The following is a 19,723-nucleotide window of genomic DNA, read 5'->3' as shown; positions in this document are numbered from 1 at the left end:
TTTGGGAGGCCGAGACGGGCGGATCACGAGGTCAGAAGATCGAGACCATCCTGGCTAATACGGTGAAACCCCATCTCTACTAAAAACTACAAAAAACTAGCCGGGCGACGAGGCGGGCGCCTGTAGTCCCAGCTACTTGGGAGGCTGAGGCAGGAGAATGGCATAAACCCGGGAGGTGGAGCTTGCAGTGAGCTGAGATCCGGCCACCGCACTCCAGCCTGGGCGACAGAGCCAGACTCTGTCTCAAAAAAAAAAAAAAAGAGATTAAGACTTGCCTAACATCATTCTGCTAACTGGCAGAAGAAAGAAGCAGGTAGGGGAAAGAACAGATCTAACTGACGACAATGCCCATGACCTTTCTCAACTGGGGTTTGTTATCTGAACCTCAGAACATTAACAATGGTCGGAGTGGATACTTTCTCAATTCTCACAAGGATGGTACATAACTAGTGCCATCCTACATTGGAGAGAAGATAATTCTTTACATATAACAAATGTCCAAATGTCTTTGGACATTTGGGTTTGATTCTGTTATGAAACACAGTTGAAAAAAACTATACTATACTACCATTAATCCATTATTATTATTCCATTACTACTATTAGGAATCATTTAAAATGAGAGAGATTTCTGCACAGCAAAAGAACAATTAACAAAATGAAAACGTAGCCTATGGATTTGGAGAAAGTATTTGCAAACTATGTATCTGATACAGGGTTAATATTCAAAATATGTAAGGAACTCACACAACTCAATAGCAAAAAACAAAAATGAATAACCTGCTTTTAAAATGGGCAAATGACTTGAATATATATTTCTCCAAATAGGACATAAAAATGGCTCAACATCACTAATCATCAGGGAAACACAAATCAAAACCACAATACGGTATCACCTCACACCTGTGAGGATGGCGATTATCAAAGAGACAAGAGGTAAGTGTTGATCAGGGAGTGGAGAAAAGGAAAAACTTGAACGCTGTTGGTGGAAATGTAAATTGGAACAGCCATTATGGAAAACAGTATGTAGGTTTCTCAAAAAATTAAAAAGGGCCGGGCGCAGTCGCTCACGCCTATAATCCCAGCACTTTGGGAGGCCGAGGCGGGCGGATCACAAGGTCAGCAGATAGAGACCATCCTGGCTAACACGGTAACCCCATCTCTACTAAAAATACCAAAAAATTAGCTAGGCGTGGTAGCAGGTGCCTGTAGTCCCAGCTACTCAGGAGGCCGAGGCAGGAGAATCACTTGAACACGGGAGGCAGAGGTTGCAGCGAGCTGAGATCATGCCACTGCACTCCAGTCTGGGCGGCACAGCGAGACTTCATCTCAAAACACAAAAAAAATTAAAAAGAAAACAACCATATGATCTAGCAATCTCTCTTCTGTGTTTTAACCCAAAAAAAATAAAAGCAGCACCTCAGAGAGAGATATGCACTCCCATGTTCACTGCAGCATTATTCACACTAGCTGAGATATGGAACCAACCTACACGTCTATCAGTGGATGGCTCGATAAAGAAATTGTGATACAAACACACTCTGGAATATTATTCAGCTTTCAAAAAGGAGATCTTGCCATTTACAACAAAACAAATGAACCTGGAGGACATTGTGTTAAGTGACATAAGCCAGACATAGGGGGGAAAAAAAACAAAAAAACTAAATCACCTTTTCTATACGTGGAATCTTAAAAAAAAAAAAAAAAAAAAAAAAAAACAAAGTCAATACACAGAAACAGAGACTAGAACTGTGGCTGGGAGAGTGGGGGAGAAGTAGGTCAAGGGAACAAAGTTGGAGTAATATAGGATGAATAAATCTAGAGATCTAAAGTATAGCATGAGGGCTGGGTGTGGTGGCTAAAGCCTGTAATCAATTCCAGCACTGTGGGAGGCTGTGGCAGGGAGATCACCTGAGGCTGGGAGTTCGAGAGCAGCCTGGCCAACCTGGCAAAACCCCGGCTCATTAAAAATACAAAAAATTAGCTAGGTGTGGCAGTGCACACCCAGCCACTCCTATGGCTGAGGCATGAGAATCACCTGAACCCAAGGTGGAGGTTACCGTGAACAAAGATCATGCCACTGCACCCCAGCCTGGGTGACAGAGCAAGACTTTGTCTCAAAAAAATAAATATACTATGAGCACTATAACTAATGTTAGCATATTATATACTAGAAATTTTCTAAAAGTAGATTTTAAATGTTCCTAGCATACAAAAAAAGTAACTATGTGAGATGATGGGTATGTTAAATTGTTTACATATAGCAATCATTTCACTATGGATATCAAAACATCATGTGTACACATTAAATTTATACAATAAATAAGTAAGTAAGCCTGAAATAAACAAACAAAATGAGAGAAAAGAGACTGGTGAACAATATGTTACCATCCTGTGACTTTTTGTGGGCTTATCTTGTAATCAGTAAAATGAAGTATTATTTGAAGTTTTTATAGCAGCAAAGGTGATTGTACTTTAAGACTATCCCAGGCCTTTACTGGTTCCATTCACAATCAGCACTCAGCATCTATTTTCCTGGGAACATCAGTTCATTAGAAAACCACTTTAAAAAAAAAAAGAAAAATAATATATATATATATATATATTTTTGAAACAGAGTCTCGCTCTTGTCGCCCAGGCTGAGTATAATGGGGCGTCTCAGCTCACTGCACCCTCTACCTCCTGGGTTCAAGTGATTCTCCTGCCTCAGCCTCTCAAATAGCTGGGATTACAGGCATCTGCCACCATGCTCGGTTAATTTTTGTTTTTTTTTAGTAGAGACAGGGTTTCACCACGTTGGCCAGGCTGGTCTTGAACTCCTGACCTCAGGTGATCCACCCACCTCAGCCTCCCAAAGTGCTGGGATTACAGGTGTGAGCCACCACGCCTGTAATAATTATTTATTTATTTATTTATTTTTTATTATGATTTTATGTATTTTAAAAAATTAAATTTTTTTTTTTTTTGAGATGGAGTCTGGCTGTGTTGCCCAGGCTGGAGTGCAGTGGCCATATCTCAACTCACTGCAAGCTCCGCCTCCCGGGTTTACGCCATTCTCCTGCCTCAGCCTCCAGAGTAGCTGGGACTACAGCTACCTCGCCCGGCTAGTTTTTTTTTTGTATTTTTTAGTAGAGACGGGGGTTTCACCGTGTTCGCCAGGATGGTCTCGATCTCCTGACCTCGTGATCAGCCCGTCTCGGCCTCCCAAAGTGCTGGGATTACAGGTTTGAGCCACCATGCCCGGCCTAAAAAAATAAATTTTTTATTTTTTATTTATTATTTTTAAAAAATAATTTTTTTAAAAGAAAATGAATGGAATATAAACTCGTCAAGTGCCAGAATCTTTGATTTTCAATTAATGTGTTCCAACCACCTGGAGCAGTGCTCTTTCTGGGAATGAACCTAAATTTCCAGTCTTGCTGGGCAGCACTTGTTACCCTAAAAGATGGGGATTTCTTCATGTTGTCTTAGTTTTTTGGCACCACTAAAATCTAATAGGATTGCCCTAACCCAGAACTTTAAACTTGCAGTTTAATTTTCATTACAACTGCCCTCCTTCCTTATGGAACTATGACAGGTTCCAAGATACTGCCATTAATGGTCCAAATAACTACCATACCATGGGTATCAATATGTACTGTATGCACTGTTCAAAATAACTATGTACAATGTGAACCAATAACTACCGTATCACATATTCTAGAGGAATAAATATTCTTAGAATTTCAGTTATCCTTTGTTAAACTCCACAAGTATTTTAGAGCACAGGTACTATGATTCAATGTAGCACTTCCATTAAATGCAAAATGTTAAGATGAGCAATCCTGACTAGGCCAGAACTAACGGACTTCACCTGCACATAATAAGCTACATGTATGAATGCAGTATTAGTGGACAATGTATTTCATTTTCAAGCTATAAGAACCAATCATCTACAAGCATTAAGCGCCCATCCACAAGGGGTCACCAGAATGACTACTATTTTTTGAATCACTTATCTCTGGTTAAACATATATATATATATATATATATATAGTATGACAACATATTCTGTTGGTGCTTTCACACATTACTGGTGAGAATGCAAATTGGTACACTTGTGAAGGAAAATTTGGGGATTTGGGACTATCTAACAAAACCACATGTGCACTTAACTTTTGAACCAGCAATCACACTTACAGAAATCTACCTTGAAGAAACAGTTCTAACAATACCAAAATACTATGTACAAGGCTATTTACATAAGAAACAACCAAAATGCCCATACATAAATGAATGGTTGAAGAGGTTAAGAAACATTTACACAGTCAAGTCACAGCTGTAAAAAAGAATAGGCTGGGTGCAGTGAGACCAGCCTGGGCAACACGACAAAACCCCATCTCAAAAAATCAACAAATTAGCCAGGTGTAGTGGTGCATACTTGTAGTCCCAGCTACTTGGGTGGCTGAGGCAGGAGGATCGCTTAAGCCCAGGGGATTAAGGCCGCAGTTTGAGCCATGATTGTACCACTGCACTTCAGCCTGGGCAACAGAGTGAGACTGTGTCAAAAAAAAAAAAATGCAAAGAAAATGAAAGGAATATCTCTTCAAAAGAATGAACTGATTTGGAGTAATTTCCAGGATATACTATTGAGTGAAAAAAGAAAAGTGCAAAAGAGTGTAATATACTCTTCGCATAAAAAAGAAGGGACTAGGAAAACAATCTAGCAGTTGCTCAAAAAGTTAAACATAGAGTAATCATATGACTCAGCAATTCCACTCCTAGGTATATATACCCTTGAGAATTAAAAATATATGTCCACACAAAAAATTGTACATGAATGTACAAAACAGCATTATTCATAACAGCTAATAAGTAGAAAACCAAATGTCCCGTAACAGCTAATAAGTAGAAAACATAATGTAGTACATTCATACAATGAAGTAACATTCAGTTATCAAAAGGAATGAAGTAATGATACATGCTACAACATTGACAAACCTTGACAAAATTATGCTAAGTGAAAGACGCCAGGCACAAAATGCCACATATTATATGATTCCATTAACACAAAACATTCAGAATAGGCAAACACACACAGACAGAATGTAGATTGGGAAGAGGACCTGGGAAGTGATTGCTAATGGATACAGAGTTTCTTTTGGGGGTGATGAAAGTGTTTCAGAATTACGTAGTTGTGATGGTTGCACGATCTTGTGAATATACTAGAAACCACTGAATTGTACACTTTAAAAGGGTGAGTTGTATGGTATGTCAATTGTACGGCAATAAGAAACTATATGAGAAGAAAACGAATATAAGAGAATACCCACATATATTTTCATTTGTGTAACAGAAATAAAGGAAGGGACAAACCAGAAATTAAATAGACTGTGTACCCACAGGGCATGGATAAGAGGTAGAAACAAAGATGGGGGGATGAAAAGAGATAGTAAAAACAAGGAGAGAGTGACATTTTTTAGTACAACACTTTTCTTTTTCTTTTTTTTTTTTTTTTTTTTTTTTTTGAGACAAAGTTTCGCCCTTGTTGCCCAGACTGGAGTGCAATGGCGAGATTTTGGCTCACCGCAACCTCTGCCTCCCAGGTTCAAGCGATTCTCCTGCCTCAGCCTCTCGGGTAGCTGGGATTACAGGCAAGCGCCACCACGCCCGGCTAATTTTGTATTTTTAGTAGAGATGGGGTTTCTCCATGTTGGCCAAGCTGGTCTCGAACTACCAACCTCAGGTGATCCGCCCGCCTCGGCCTCCCAAAGTGCTGGGATTACAGGCATGAGTCACTGCACCCAGCCCACCACACCTTTTTATATAGTAGTGTTTAGTAGTAGCAGTGTTTAGTAACCGTAATGTTTCGTATGCCAAAAAGTATTAATAATTAAAATCATCTAGGGTTGGAGGGAACCCAAAATGGAATAGTAACAATAACAAATGAACCTAATGCATTAGGGATGAATAAGATTAACTAAACTAAAGGGAATGGGAAAGAAAATAACTAATCTAAGTACCTTTGGAAAACTATTTTGACTAGACACTATAAGGCTAAAGACAAAAATAACTACATACAAATACTCTAATTAGTAAACATGTTTTTCACTAGGGTACAGGTTAGCAATCTGTAACCACTTCATGTGTATTCCAGAAGTCAACAAATTAGTGAGTCTACTCTAGATCATGAAAGCCAGTTTTGTGACAGAGACGGAAGTTACAAATAAGGAATGGGAGAAGGTTAGGATGAACTTTGTGGTATTGGATTAGAATAGGTGTCAATATGAACCCACGGTTTTAAACATATATAGAAATAAAGGCAGGGTACTGTGGCTCACTCATGGAATCCCAACACTCTGAGAGGCCAAGGCGGGAGGATCACTTGAAGTCAGGAGCTCAAGGCCAGCATAGGCAAAATAACAGGACCTCGTCTCCACTAAAAATTTTTAAAAAATAATCAGCGGGGCATGGTGGGGGCATGTCTGTAGTCCCAACTACTTGGGAGACTGAGGTGGAAGGACGGCGTAAGCCCAGGAGTTCAAGGCTGCAGTAAGCTATGATCACGCCACGGCACTCCAGCCTGGGTGACAGAGCGAGGCCCTGTCTCAAAAAGAAAGAAATATCATTATGTGTGTGTGTGCGCGCACATATATGTTTATACATATATACATAAAATATATGTATGCACATATTATATATATACAAAAATATATATAATATACTGATATATTTCCTAGTTCTGTCAATTGAAGTCCTAAGAGCAATAAAACTCCACTAAACATAATGAGTATACAGATTTTGATTTTAAATACTACTCCCCAATAAAAGGAACCAGAACTCCTTGGAGAAGTAGTCGACTCCAGGACTGGTACAAGGAAAAATAAAAAGAATAGCCTATGGCCCCAGAATATAAGGAAGTGCTTGAAAAAGGGTAGAGGCCAACCTGAAAGAGCTTCCAATGGCCAAAGCTGGAACAATTCGAACAACAAAATAAATAATGATAGTACTGGATTATAACCCACAGAAAATAGAGATCCATAAGAAGACACTAATATAAACAAATAATTGAATAAATAAGTGAGGGAAAGGGGACATCTCTCCCTTACAGAAGAATTCCAATTAATAAATGCAGAAGGAATGAGGGAAATACAAAATCATAATTAGCCAAACACCACAGTAATAACTGTTGCTGACAAGATCTACCAATGGATGTTAAAAATCAATGGGAGAAAGTTTGAGGAGAAACTGTATATCCACAGTCTCAAAGTATCTCCCCCAAGATATGTATGAACAATAAAGGGAAGAATAGTAACTTTACCATGAAGAATACCGCTAAGGGTTCAAAGTTAAAATATCACTAGCAAAAATACATGTCAACACCATGTACCCCCTAACACGATGCACTGAGGACACAACATCACTTCTGTAGTTTTCTTGCAAAACACGCTTAACCTCAATCAAATCATGAGAAAAAAACATCAGACAAACCCAAAATGAAAGAAGTTCTACAAAATAACAGTACTCATCAAAAATGTGAAGGTCGTGAAAAACAAAAACTGAGGAACTGTCAGAGACTGGAGAAGATGAAGACACAACAACTGAATGCAACGTGGGAACCTAGATTAGATCCTAGAACAACAACAACAAAAGGCATTAATGGGAAAAACCAGTGAAATTAAGTAAAATCTACAGTCTAGTTAATAGAATTACACCAATGCCAACTTCCTGGTTTTGATCATTGTACTATGGTTACATGTAAGTTGTTAACATTAGGGGGTGCTTGGTGAAGAGAATGTAAGAACTCTGTACTATCTCTGCAACTTTTCTGTAAGTCTAACATTATTTCTAAATAAACCATTAAAAATAAATAAAATCCATCAACCAGTCATCTGACACAACTGTCACATCTTCTTGCTCAAGGATCTCATCTGAAATTTAAGTCCCATTAATTTAGAGAGCCCAGTAGGAGACATCAGAACAAACTAAAATCGGCCGGGCGCGGTGGCTCAAGCCTGTAATCCCAGCACTTTGGGAGGCCGAGATGGGCGGATCACGAGGTCAGGAGATCGAGACCATCCTGGCTAATACTGTGAAACCCCGTCTCTACTAAAAATACAAAAAACTAGCCGGTTGAGGTGGTGGGCGCCTGTAGTCCCAGCTACTCCGGAGCCTGAGGCAGGAGAATGGCATAAACCCGGGAGACGGAGCTTGCAGTGAGCTGAGATCCGGCCACTGCACTCCAGCACGAGTGACAGAGCGAGACTCCGTCTCAAACAAAAAAAAAAAAAAAAAGAATAAACTAACATAAAAATCGGATCTGGCATCTAGTAAGTAAATAACTACTTTATGCTCTTTTTCACTTTTTGTAGTTAAAGAAAATGCTAACAGATGTGACTTTACTGGCTTTGCAAATTTCTTTGTAAATGATTTGACCAACTTTTTATGTTTTCAACATCATGATAATCTGCAATATGTGCTCATAACAATGTATTTTATGCGTATGTTAAGCTGAAGTTGTGTAGAGTTTTGTTGTTGGTTTTTTTGTTTGTTTCCTTGTTTGGTTGGGTTTTTTTTTTTTGAGATAGAGTCTCACTCTGTCTCCCAGGCTGGAGTACTGTGGTGCAATCACAGCTCACAGCAGCCTCAACCTCCCAGGCTCAATTGATCTTCCCATCTCAGCCTCCCTAATAGCGGGAACTGCAGGTATGCACCACCATGCCCAGCAAATTTTTGTATTTACCATAGAGACAGGGTTTCACCGGGTTGTCCAGACTGATCTTGATCTCCTGGGCTCAAGCCATCCTCCCACCACGGCCTCCCAAAGTGCTGGGATTACAGGCGTGAGCTACTTTGCCTGGCCAAAAGTTCTACTTACAGTTTTAAAAAACACCTTCAACAGATTATAGTATATTGTTATTATACAGTTATCCAACTATAACATTCAAGTTTTGTTTCACAAGTTTGTTTTTATCCTAACACAAACGTCTCACTCTCCAAGCCACAATGTCATCATTATCATCATTTTAAAATCTGAAAATCTGAATTTTAAAAGATCAGCTCCTTCAATACATCCAGCCCTTTTTTCTTTTTCTATTTCAAATATTAGTGAGTATTTAGTATGACTTTTTGGGGGGAAAAATGCTTGGGACATTGGAATTGTATTACTATTTATTATTTGCACCCTCTACTAACCAATCCAGTCCAATCAACAACACATCCTCCAAAATTCCTTTAAATTAAGTGAGATTTTCAAGAGATGTTTACATTAATAAGCAGATTAAGTGACGCATTTACATTTGCTTTCTCTTCCATGCACCATCAGGGTGCCTGCACTGGAAATGGAATACATGACCAGCAAATGAATGGATGTGTCACATGTAAACAGCATGACTGGAAATTTAAGAAGCAAAATGATAAGAACCTTCGGGAAAGCAAAATTCATAAAAGTTTAGAATTACAAGAGGCCTTAATAGGCCATTTAATCCATTCCAATAACAACAACCGGAGATGACTATCCTATTTTTAAAAGGCTCCAGATTTCCAACCTCCCTAGATATCTCATTCTGCCGTACAATCTTGTCATGTGATTTGGGGGAAATATTATGACTGTTCTTTGCCCTACCTAATGCTATCTTTTCTCAAATAATATAGCAATACATCTTAACTCACTTCCAAGATATATAAATGTGTATAGGTGCATAATACATATGTATATGTGTCTGTGTATGTGTATATATATGTATATGTACATTAATGCATAAGACAGGCACCTAGGACACTCAGTTTTGCTTGTATAAACACAGGCTTTGGAAACACATATATTAAAGGGACATACTCATCCCACATTAATCACAACAGGCACTATGAAACAAACAATGTCACAGAACAATTTTGGTCTAAAAATATCCAGTAGAAATCAATTTCATAAAACCTTGAGGTAAATAGATTTCTTCCCACTATGAATAATCATAGTTTCTTCGCCTTCTACAAATACTGCCCCATTTTGAGCAACCACCACTAGCAGCATTGTAAAAATATAATACATACATATGTACTAGATCCAAATAAACAATGTTTTAACGTTTGGTTTTTCAAACCACTTAGCTAACAATCATTTTGGAAAAGGGCCCAGTGAAAAAGATAGTGATGGCAGAGTTCAGCCAGTGATAATGAACAAGTAGCCAGTTTTAATCAAGCAGTCCAGAGAACTGATTCAAATAAAACAAATCATTTTTGGAACATATATAGAATGAGGAAGTCCCAAGCAAGGATTTAAAAAAAAAAAAAAAAAAGTGTCTGTTAGGAAATACACCAAAATGTTAACCATGAAATGCCACCTCTGGAGATGTAATTACAAACATGGGTTAGTTTGTCCAGATTTGTTATTCCTATCATTTGATTATCTCTATATTCTAAGTATTATAGACATTTCTTAAACTAAAACAAATCTGTCCCTGTGTTTCACAGCTCTCTAAGATAACATGTCTTTTACATAACCTCCTGGGAAAGGTGGTACAAGCTCCTGTTTTCCTCGTGTCTCCCAGTAACCTGCCTCCCATCACAGAACAGACTTCACCATGTTCCCCGAGGTAGCTCCTGTCATCACCATCATCATCCTCATCTCACGCTGAAGACTAAACAATGCGCCCCGCCTCGCCTCGCCTCCCGGTTGCAAAGGCTTTATAATTTGTTGTTTTATCGGGGCGGGAGATTTGGAGAAAGGTTTAGCAGATGATGAGCTGCCCCCACCCAAAGGCAGAGGAGAGGAGGAAGACACGTCGTCCCGGCCTCCACCCCGCTAAAGGCGGCCGGCGCCTGGGGACACCGGGGTCGCGGCTCTCCCCGGACCCTGAGAGGGAGTCGGCCGCCGCCCTCGGACCGAGCCCCAGCCGAAGCAGGGGAGCTGGTCAGCGGATAAAGGAATGAGGCAGAAAGAGACGCGACCACCGTGGGGCCAAAGCAAAGACACTGTAAGCTTCTGGAGGGGCGGGTCCCTCGGCCCTCTCCGCCGGCGCTTCGGCTTCTACGCTGCTCGGAGACGCCCGAGCGGCAGGAGGCCTCTAGAGCCGGTGACCCGGGAGGGCCGCGCCGCGCCGAGAGGGCTCCCCCAGCTCGCCTACCGTCCACCCGGGACCCCAGCAGCACCGCTCGGCGGCAGTACCGAAACGGCCCCGGCCGGCCCTGCGCGGCCGGCAAAGTACACACACATACACAGGACCAGGAGGACAGAAGATGATGCGTTACCGTATGCGGCTCTGGAGCTGGCGGGGTGGGGCGCGGCTCCGGCGACTCGAGCCCGGCTCGGCAGAAGCTGCGGCGGTCGCGTCCTTTATTTTTGCTGCTGCAGCAGCAGCGACTTGTCAAAGGGAAAGACGTAAGAGGCGGCAGCAGCAGCGGCAGCAGGCGAGTCTCGCGAGATTTGAGCGGAACTCTCGCGCAGCCGGGAGCCCTCGCCCCGCCCAGCAGGCCCAGCGCGGGAGGTGAAAGGGGAGCGGAGAGGAACGCTGCTCAGGTGGAGCTGGGTGTTGAGCGAAGAGGGAAGGGGATTTGGGCGCTAGGGGAGCCAAGCTAGGTGCTGGGGGCACTTTGCCACCGCGCGGCCCTCACCTTTCAGCCCTCGCGGAATCCGGGCAGCCCCGACTGCCTGCGGGGACCTGACTCCGCAGATGAAGCACAATTGGGGGCGTTTCACAAAGGGTGGTGAGGAGTGGGGGGGGCCATGCGGTGCGCCCCGTTTTCCTCGTGGTGGGCGGGGAAGACTCCCCCGCCGGGCGCGGCTCGGGAACACGTGGTACGGCCGGCGGCAGGGCCAGGGCCACACCCCTTTATCTCCGCCGCGCACCCCGGCCCCACGCTCTTTATCTCCCATCGCAGCGGAGGGCCGGCCAGCTTCAGTCACATAAAAGCGTTTCACTTGACCTACTCTTCCACTTTGTTCATGTCTTTGCGCCTTACGGGACTGCGAGAACCCTGCAGATGCCAGGACCTGGCTCCTAGGTTTTCTTTTCTGCTTGGGAACACTGAGTAAAGTGTCCTTTGGGTGACTTACATCCTTGATCATGACCTCGACCTCCACAGTGAAACCCCATGAGGGGAAGGACACGGACTGGCTGAGTCCTCACCGTATCGCCAGTGCCTAACGTAGGTCCAACTGGACATTAAATTGTTGAGTGAATACCCCATCTCCATCTTCCTCTTTCTACCTGGTTTTGCTCCTGGACTTCCGCCTTTCCAGCCACCTTCATGGTGTCTTTCCTTCCAAATATTCTAACGAGCACCAATTATGTGTAACTGACCGATGACGTGGGGACAAAAAATAGAGTTGGCCTGTGCCTTCCAGAAGTTTGCCATCTAATTGGAGGCGTAGAAGAATCACACAAACATACGAGCCATGATTGTGTCACTAATGTAAGAAATTACGGTATAGACAGACGAGGGAGTACTTGCCCATTGTTAAATTAGATACATGTTTGTGTGTCACATGAGGCAGTTTAGTCCAAGAGTTAGGAGCCATGTGCTTCACTGTCAGACACTGGTGGGAATTCTGGAATCCAACTTATCCCAGGTGTGTGACCTTGGGCAAGTTGCTTGACCTCTCTGAACCTCAGTTCCTTATGCGTCAATTTATTATACCAGTTCTTATAACAAACTTCCTCTGAGAAGTAAATATATGTAAAGCTCACATACGGCACATATTAAGTACTCATTAAATGGTGGGTCTTACGTGTGTAGCTTTTAAGTTTCTATGTATAAAATGTGCATCTATTTCTGGTAAACGATGTAAAGGAGTAGCTACATGAGGAGTGATGTCATTGTTGCTAGTGCTTTATAATCTGGGTATTGTGTGTGAAGCTCACTCAAAAGCAACAAGCTGGCCGGGCGCGGTGGCTCACGCCTGTAATCCCAGCACTTTGGGAGGCCGAGGCGGGCGGATCACGAGGTCAGGAGATCGAGACCATCCTGTCTAACACAGTGAAACCCCGTCTCTACTAAAAATGCAAAAAATTAGCCCAGCGTGGCGGCGGGCGCCTGTAGTCCCAGGTACTTGGGAGGCTGAGGCAGGAGAATGGCGTGAACCTGGAGGCGGAGCTTGCAGTGAACCGAGATCGCGCCACTGCACTCCTTGTCCTCCTTTTAACTCATTAATGTACTCATCTATGCCACTCACAGATATCATGACATTCTGTTTTTCTTGAATTTGTAAAACTCTACTGGTTTTGCCCATTCTTTTTTTTTTTTTTTTTTTTTTTTTTTTTTTTTTGAGACGGAGTTTTGCTCTTGTTGGCCAAGCTGGAGTGCAGTGGCACATCTTGGCTCACTGCAACCTCCGCCTCGCAGATTTAAGCGATTCTCCTGCCTCAGCCTCCCAAGTAGCTGGGATTACAGTCGTGTGTCACCATGCCCGGCTAATTTTTGCATTTTTAGTAGAGGCGGGGTTTCACCATGTTGGCCAGGCTGGTCTCGAACTCCTGAGCTCGTGACCCTCCCGCCTCGGCCTCCCAAAGTGCTGGGATTACAGGCGTGAGCCACCGTGCCTGGCCTGGTTTTGCCCATTCTATTTCAAGAAAAGGACTGCTTACTTTATAAGACCAATCAAGAGACTCCCTGTTTTACCCTCTCCTTAGCTTCCACCCTCAGAGCTGTGTGTAAAAGAGAATTGAATACAATTGTGTTCAGTTGCATACAATTAGCAAATACTGTTAGTGTCAGCAAGTGAGCCCTAACTACTAGCCACCATCACCTTGACCACACCACTTTTTCCCAAAACACTGTTTCTTTCTTTTTTCTTTTTGAGGCGGAGTCTCACTCTGCTGCTCAGGATGGAGTGCAGTGGCATGATCTTGGCTCACTGCAACCTCTGTCTCCCGGGTTCAAGCGATCCTCCTGCCTCAGTCTTCCAAGTAGCTGGGATTACAGGTGTGCTCCACCACGCCCGGCTAATTTTTTTGTATTTTTAGTAGAGACAGTGTTTCACCATGTTGCCCAGGCTGCTCTTGAACTCCTGACCTCAAATGATCTGCCTGCCTCAGCCTCCCAAAGTGCTGGGATTACAGGCATGAGCCACCACACTGTGCCAAAACACTGTTTCATACTCAAATCAGCATATCCTAGAACCTTGTTGTCAGCATTATTCTCCCAACTCCACCAGTTCATTTTATTCAGATTTCCCTAAAGAAAAATGTTGGATAGAGGGATTCAGAGCCACAGCCAAGTCCTCAGCATCACAAGCCCTTGGTCTGATAGCCTTCTGAGCAGCACACTTTGGCCATACCAGTCAGCCACATCTTCCTCCCCTCACACATTGTCACCCCCACTTCATGCCTCATATTTCACAGTGCCACACCACAGCTGGGAGGTCCCAGGCAAAGGAACTGGAGAATCAACGTAGAATACATAGTTTTCATCTTTCATCTGCATATGGGAAATGTGCAGCTCCTAAAGGGCTTAGTTGGAAGTGAAGAAATCCAGCAGAGCAGTGAAGTGTGGAGGCAGAGCAGCAGGGGTAAACGGACACTGGGAGTAAGTTTGTGTTGCCCTTGGCACTTGGCTCAGGAAACAAATCACTCTGAAAACAGAAAAGAACTCCAGAGCAGGAATCCATGGACATGAGTTCTGGTAGCTCCAGAAATTGCAGCCTAGTTGCCCTCTCATTACACACACAGTCTTTCTGAGCCTAGTCTCACATCTGTAAACAGCGGTGATAATAAAACCCACTGCCTGCCAGAGAGTATCATGGGAGTCAAATAACATAGGGAAGTACCTTATAACCATATTTGTAGCACTGTTTAACTGTGAGATATGATTATTCATTGATTCATTCATTTAACAGATCTTTGTGGAATGCCTATCATAAGTCAGGCATTGTGCAAGGCACTAAATATGCTATTGAACAAGCTTAAATACCTGCCCTCAAGGAGCTTATGGTCTAATGGGAGGAGAGAGGGAAGAAAATAGATCATTATAATATCACAAGAGGAGAGTGCAAGTGATAAAGGTACAGTGGGAGGGAGCAAGCAAACCAGAAGAAGTGCAAAACGAGCTGAAAGCTTTTTTGGAAGAGGTTTAGAAAACATACGTAATGGGCCAGGCTTGGTGGCTCACGCCTGTAATCCCAGCACTTTGGGAGGCTGAGGCGGGCAGATTACCTGAGATCAGGAGTTCAAGACCAGTCTGGCCAACAGGGCAAAACCCCATCTCTATTTTTAAAAATACAAAATTTAGCTGGGTGTGGTGGTGGGCACCTGTAATCCCAGGTACTCAGGAGGCTGAGGCAGGGAGAATCGCTTGAACCTGGGAGGCCAAGGTTGCAGTGAGCGGAAATCACACCACTGAACTCCAGCTTGGGTGACAGAGTGAGATTCTGTCTCAAAAAAAAAAAAAAAAGTATCCGTAATGAAGATTCGGCACATTTCATGAAGAGCGATTCCTAAATCAATTCCAAAATAACTTCAACAAATTGCTCTGTTGTGGGCTATGAATTCTCCTTAGGTTCTAATAAAACTCATATCTCCTAAACCATTTAGAAAAGAGTCTTTGATGTGGAGTCATTATATACATCCATTAGCTTTGAAGAAAGATGAAATTAATGGAGAGAAAAATCAGTGGTATCTTAATTAGAAATATTTTACTGTTACAGCTTGTGTTTAAACACCAGAAGAAGAATTCATTCCACCTCACATACTTGGTGCCCAATAGTTCCCTTCAGCCAGTCTTTCTGATCCAGGTAATATTGCAGATCAGAGCCTAAGAGGCATTTCCAAAATATGATAACACATACCTTATTTTCATTTATGGTTTATTTTTACAGATGGTCCCTGACTTCTGATTTTTCAGCCTTACGATGGTGTGAAAGCAATATGCATTCAGTAGAAACTGTACTTCAAATTTTGAATTTTTATCTTTTCCCGGGCAATATGGATATTCTCCTACAGTCTTGGGCAGTGGCAGCAAGCTGCAGCTCCCAGTCAGCCACACAGTCACCAACACTACAGTGTCCTCTTTTGCCAGATGATTTTGTCCAGCTATAGGCTAATGTAAGTGTTGTCAGCACTTTAAATTAGGGTGGGTTAAGCTATGATGTTCAATAGGTTAATTCTATTAAATGCATTTTTGACTTTTTTTGTTGTTGTTGAGACAGACTTTTGTTGTTATTGTTGTTGCACTCACAGCTCACTGAAGCCTTTACCTCCCAGGCTCAAGCAATCCTCCCACTCAGCCTCCCAAGTAGCTGGGACTACAGGCACATGCCATCACACCCAGCTAATTTTTTTCTTTCTTTTTTTTTTTTTTTTTAGTAGAGATGAGGTCTGCTATGTTGTCCAGGATGGTCTTGAATTCTTGAACTCAAGCAGTCCTCCCGCCTCAGCCTTCCAAAATGCTGGGATCACAAGCATGATCCACCACACCTGGCCTGACTTGACTTATGATGGATTTATTGGGACATAACCCCATGGTATGTGGAGGAGCATGTGTACTCTGCTTCTTTACAAAAGGCTTTGAGATAGCTATTAACACTTTATTCATAATCATATTCCCTACAAAGAAACTCCAAGAGAGTGCATCAGTCCATCATTTCTCACAATTATTGAGTGCCTACCATGTGTAAGACATTATGCTAGAACTATAAGCTGTATGAAGTATGTCCATACCCTTTAGGGGTCTGAAAACTATAGATGGAGATATATATCCATGAAAAGATAGCTAAATAATAAACAATTCTATCTTTTTATTCTTATAGTTGATTGTCTCTCTGTATTTCCTATTGGTTGTATGAGCAAAATTATAAAGTTAGGTGCCCAACTTCTGAAACTTGTTCACTGTACGCTGCTGCTTTTCCAGAGAAGCAGGATATCAAAGAAGGGCAAGATTTTAACTTGATAGTTATAGATCTATAATAGGTATTTTAGTAGGTCTTCTTGAATAACTCATCCTTTAAACAGAGCACAACCATGACAATTTTCTCGTGATATAGGTAAAATTTGAAATTGGCGAAACCTAAAGACTAAATTAATTCTGGAAGACAAAGACTTGCACAAAAAATAGCGTTTGATAAAAAGCAATATGATATAAAGTAAAAGAAAGTAAAGAAAAAAAATAAATATTCCCAGAACTCAAAAGAGACTCCTGGAGAGAATTTCATCCAGGTGGTAGAATTTGAGAGGGTAGCTGACAGCTAAATACAAAAAGTTACATATTCTGATAATAAGGTATTCTCAAAACGCCAACCTCCAAGCCACAAAAGTTGCCTAGAATTTTTGTTAAAATGTATCTACATATGAAAACACATTCATTGCCTCCTATCTCACTAACAGATAATTGATCTGCCGAAGAGGTTTGAAGGGAAGTAGGATACTAAAAATAGGATCATAAGATTGGCAGTTGGTTCTTTTGGAAACAGAGTTCTTTCTTGCTAAATGCAAACTTTCTAGGGTTTCTATTTGAAATCCATATCCTAAAATCAAATATTACATACACTAGGACAACCCGTCATCTAAACAGTATTAAAGACTTCCCTTTCTAGCTGTTTCTTAGACCTACAATGCAATAACCATTTTTAGATAAATTATTTTTACAACAGTTAGTGTTGTTTCATCAAAACACAATACCCTGGGGCGGACACAGGTGAACATTTTCTCACTCAGCAGCAGGGAATGGAATGTTGATGCTGGGGAAAGAAAATGAAGCTACAGGGAGAAAAGCCTACTACGTAGGGAGAAGGGTAAGAAGAAGGGCACTAACAGTTATAGAGTGCTATCCATGCCAGACACTGTGGTAGCACATTGAGAAGATGAACTAGGCACATCTTTGTTCTGGAAAGAAAATAATAAGAAGCATATATAAATGGTTTTACCTTTTTTCCACACTCTGTCAAGCCTCAGGATATGTAAATAATCATAACACAAGTTAGAAAGTTGTGAGCACAATAAGAGGTATGTATCCCTTTTTCTCCTTTCAAAAAAGGACTAGGAGGCTTAGACGAGGTATAGTTAAATTACAGCAGGTTGGATCAGGGACCCTCTGTTACCCAGCCTGGAGTGCAGTGGCGCGATCTTGACTCACTGCAACCTCCTCCTCCCAAGTTCAAGCGATTCTCCTGCCTCAGCCTCCCAAGGCAGGAGAATGCACCACCAGGCCCAGCTAATTTTTTTTGTATTTTTATTAGGGATGGGGTTTCACCACGTTGGCCAGCCTGGTCTTGAGCTCCTGATCTCAAATGATCCACTTGTCTCGGCCTCCTGGAGTGCTGGGATTACAGGTGTGAGCCACTGCACCCAGCTAGAAATGGGTTTTTAAGGGTTGAGTGGTTAAATTTGGACAGTGGGAACAGGGCACATTCTAGGCACAAGAAATAGGATAAGCAAAAGTGTTCTCAGGATCAACAGGCAGTCCAGTTTAGTTGTAGCTCTGTGATGCTTATGTTTTCCAAAACGCTTGGTTGCAAGTGACAGAAACCGAACCTGAACTTGCTTAGGCAAAAGTGAAGAAGAATTAGCTCAAGAGATCCAAAAAAGGGTTTAAATGTCAAGCTAGGATAGGGCAAAAAGCCAAGGCTTCAGGAACTTCTGGAGCCAGGAACTCTCTTGCTTCTTTGCTCACCTTGCTGTCTTGGCTTCAATTTACCTGAACATAGACCGGCTTCCTTCATATAGCTGGATATATGGCACCCCTTAGCTTTATGTCTTACCGTTTCCACCCCTAGAATGGGAATAACATTCTTAAGTTTGAAAAAAAATCCTGTGGGAAGAATGCTAATTGGCCAGGCTTGGATCAGTGCTCAGCCTTAGACCAATCCCAGGGGCCACAAGGGAGGGGCAGGGCATAGTAAAAGAGAAAATGGGTGATGGGGTCTGGAAAGCAGAGTCTTGTGAGGCTGTGTTCGGAGAATTGATAAGGACTGAAAGATTGCAACTTTACAAGAAGCATATCAACAGGTGAGGAAACATGTTGGCCCAAAATTATGGTAACATTTGCTGCACTACCAGGTTAAAATGAGGTTGAATATTTTATGGCATTGTTCAAATTATTAATGTTTTGTCGTTTCAGTCAAGATGTGAAACTAGGTGGATCTCTCACACTGGCTTAATGACAGTAGGACCTGGAATCCTTCATCACTTATCTAGCCAGATGACTTTAGGTGAACATCTTAACCAACCTGAGCCTTGATTTCCTCACTGAAAAATAATAGTAATAATTATAGCTAACATCTGTTGAGTCTTGGTGTTCTAAGCACTTTTCAAATATTTAATATTCAAAACAAACCTATAAGGCTCTATAAATCTGATACAATAATCCCCATTCACAAGGTTATTGTAAAGATTAAAACCCACGCAAGGCCTGGCTTGGTGACTCACGCCTGTAATCCCAAGACTCTGGGAGGCCGAGGCAGGTGGATCACGAGGTCAGGAGATCGAGACCATCCTGGCTAATATGGTGAAACCCCATCTCTACTAAAAATATAAAAAATCAGCCGGGCGTGGTGGCGGTCGCCTGTAGTCCCAGCTACTCGGGAGGCTGAGGCAGGAGAATGCCGTGAACCCAGGAGGCGGAGCTTGTAGTGAGCCGAGATCATGCCACTGCGCTCCAGCCTGGGCGACAGAGCGAGACTCCATCTCAAAAAACAAAATCACCATGTAAGATGCATGGCCTGGGCTGGGTGTGGTGGTTCACACCTGTAATCCCAGGACTTTGGGAAGCCAAGGCAGGCAGATCACTTGAGGTCAGGAGTTTGAGACCATCCTGGC

The 19,723-nt window shown here is 42.3% G+C and overlaps 1 protein-coding gene across 8 annotated transcripts in view; it reads right to left on the bottom strand.

Moving 5' to 3' along the window:
* Positions 1-11,365, bottom strand: part of HERC1 (HECT and RLD domain containing E3 ubiquitin protein ligase family member 1) — a 233,966-nt gene extending 222,601 nt beyond the window's left edge. For all 8 annotated transcript variants that reach the window (XM_030930058.1, XM_030930064.1, XM_030930063.1 and 5 more), the window contains exon 1: positions 11,226-11,365. The gene's annotated coding sequence lies outside the window, so the exon portion shown is untranslated. The remainder of the gene's footprint in view (positions 1-11,225) is intronic.
* Positions 11,366-19,723: the final 8,358 nt, after the last annotated feature.

Source organism: Rhinopithecus roxellana, chromosome 5, assembly GCF_007565055.1.
Source record: "Rhinopithecus roxellana isolate Shanxi Qingling chromosome 5, ASM756505v1, whole genome shotgun sequence".
NCBI classification, from domain to species: Eukaryota; Metazoa; Chordata; class Mammalia; order Primates; family Cercopithecidae; genus Rhinopithecus; species Rhinopithecus roxellana.
This window is presented reverse-complemented; position numbering and strand designations above follow the sequence as displayed.